Source organism: Labrus mixtus, chromosome 14, assembly GCF_963584025.1.
Source record: "Labrus mixtus chromosome 14, fLabMix1.1, whole genome shotgun sequence".
Taxonomy (NCBI): domain Eukaryota; kingdom Metazoa; phylum Chordata; class Actinopteri; order Labriformes; family Labridae; genus Labrus; species Labrus mixtus.
Window position 1 is genome coordinate 18,519,595 of NC_083625.1, and position 3,036 is coordinate 18,522,630.

Consider the following 3,036-nt stretch of genomic DNA (forward strand, 5'->3'; position numbering starts at 1 on the left):
TTATATTACACTTATTACACAACATATGTTATCTAAAGATTTGAGGAGAGCAATGTTTGCTTAAATGTTTGATGGAAGGACTTATGTTTCAAAATTGTCCTGCATTGCTTAATCCTAAATGGGAAGTCTACATGTGCACAATTATTTACCTGATACCAGTGATATAAGTTTCCACTTATATTACTGGTACCATGCACTTTTAAAAAAAATCTCTGACCCTTAAATTCACCTAAAAATTAAATCAATTCATATGACCGTTTAAAATGCCAGCAAATTAGTTGCTTCATTTTCATCCTAGCCATCTCCAAAACAAGTGTAATGAACTGGCTCCAAAACAGGCAGTCTTCTCCAACCATTAAATATTTCAATGAACCTTTCATTGCTGTGCAGGCAGCTTGAAACGTAGTGTTGAATTGGTGCATCAGCACAATTACTGATGCTGATATTTAACAGGAAGTATGATTCTTTTTTGTTTGTTTTCTTTCATTTGACCTGTAATTCATGTGGTGTTTGCTAGTGTGTGTCTCATTGGGTCAGGAGTAGTGAGGTGGGTTATTTTACCTAAAGTTTAATTTGCCCAGATTTTCTGTAAGAGACATATTGGACAAAGTGACCTGCATCCTTTAAAAAGACTGAGTGATTTTACTGGACAGCACCTAGTCAGATGAGATGCATTTACCCTTGCCAAGATGGACGAGTTCAGTCTGTAGTTAGGTGACATGAAATTACATTCTGGGAACCATTGTGCTTTTGATTGATTAAAGCCATGGGCATGCCATGATTGTGTGTCTAGTAAGTACTTTAAAAATCATCATTGTAGCTACAGTGTAGAATTTGGTCACCAACATTAGTCGTGCAACGGAACACAGTTTATCCATGTCTCATACTGATTTCCCCCTCCTCTAGTTTGGGGAATGCATGTTAGCGATGGAAAAATGTATATTCATGTAGTGCAATAAATTTACTGCTGTTAAATTCCTTTGCAGAGGTGGCGATAATGGCCTAGCGGTTAGGACAGCCACCAACTGCTTTGGTGAGATAACCGCAACTCTCCAAGTTGGTTTGCAAGTATTTGTGTGTATCAGGAACCTCTGTGCTCTCTGAACAGGTGTTCTGGTCAGCAGGTAATATTGTAAATATATATAGAGCTGCACTCAATCCCGCTCATGTTGACAGACTTGTGTTTCCGGTCAATAATATTAAAAAATAAGTCGGTCCTTTCCAAATTTTCAACAGGCTGTTGGTTCAGTGCTCATTGCTATGGTTTCAAAGCTTTTCAAATATTGTCATTTTGAAAATGTTGTGCTATTGTTGTATGTAGCTTAATAAATTCTATAATTTTACAATTATAAAAATACTTACTTAGTTGGTGATAAATGATGCAGCTTTTTATAATAAAGAACGACAAAGAAATACTAAACATTATTAAAATATGATACTTTCCTGATTGTGAGATTTCTGATCCATAGCATCACTAAATGATACTTATTTTAAAAAATGTGAATAATGGCCACTCTCCTAGCCGCTGAACTGAAACAAAAACTTCAAGTAATTCATACTTTTCCCAGTCATAACTGAATAATGAGCTTGACTTTTAGAGAATCTTACAAGAAGTATCACACAGATCATAAATTAAATGATGGTCTATATACTTGGGCATTAGCTCATTAAGTGCACTTTGTTTTATGTACTAACTATGGAATGACAGCAGAGATTGAAGGTGATCGAGTACCTTTGCTGTTAATTGCCACTGAGTTCTTTTATGCTGCAAAATGGATTGACTTGTTGAGGAGATGAATGTTGTCTTATCAAACCTGGTCCCTAGGCTGTTGTGCTGGAACCAAGTTATTAATAGCATCACTATTGATGAACTGTCAAATGCTCAGCACTCAGCAGATGGACACTTGTACTTGATAACATGTTCGCGGCTAGCGGCCATGTTCCATTTACAGAGCAGAGCGAGAGGAGGGTATGTGCTGTACGCTACCCGACAGTTGCAGTTGGAGTTAACACTTGTCATTCATTAACACGATGTGTGTTGTTTGTATTTGAAGATGAAACCACATAACGTTGCTCCCTTCAGAGATTTCTGCCTCAGTGTCTCGTCAGTGGTCTCGTGTGCCATAGACGCATTCCTTTAACAGGGACTGCACCTTGTTTGAAGTCAACGGAAAGGCGGCAAATTAAAGTGAGTGAGCCACCTTACTAGCTTTAACACTGTTGTCCCTGTAGTTGTGCCCAATCAGGATAAGTGCTTTATATCGATTCAGCAGTCTGTTTCAGCCCCTGCTTTTTCCCCCATTAGGTCAACAGAGAAGGTGAGCCTATTATCAGCATGCTTCATCTTGATAACTACAATTTGTTTTTCTAGTTGATATAGGTGGCTGTGTGTGTGTGTGTGTGCGTGCATGTGTGTGTGTGCGTGTGTGTGTGTGTGTGTGTGTGTGTGTGTGTGTGTGTGTGTGTGTGTGTGTGTGTTAGCTTGTGCGAGAGCTTGCCTCCGTCTCTCAAAGTGTGTGACATTTACATGCGCTCTTGATGTTTAAGATTTATGAGTCGTCCCCATCCGTCTCTGAATCCCTCTCATATTAAGCATTAAGTCTCTAAATGCTAAAAAAACGAAGGGAAATACGAGTGAGTAATTTGGAATGAGAGTTGCTGCGAAGAAGTTGAATTATAATCTCATCAAGAGCCTGTAGATAATCCTCCATACGTCAGTTCAGGAAAAATCGAAGGCCCTGGATTTCTGAGCTTCTGTCAAATCACTGTGGCTCACTTTCTGCGATCATGCTGAAAAAGTTTGATGTGGGTCTCTTACTGAAGACTTCAACTGTGAATTACTTGCTGTACTGTCATTTGGTATGACCAATATTTCACAAAATATATGGAAATCACTAAACAGCTGGTTCGCAGTAACCTATCATTGTGTTGGTGCATGCACAAATAAGGCCTGACATTTATTTCTCAGTATTCTTTAAATGACTATTAAAATGTTTAGTTTGAATCTAATGATATTAACACCTTTATTTTAGCATT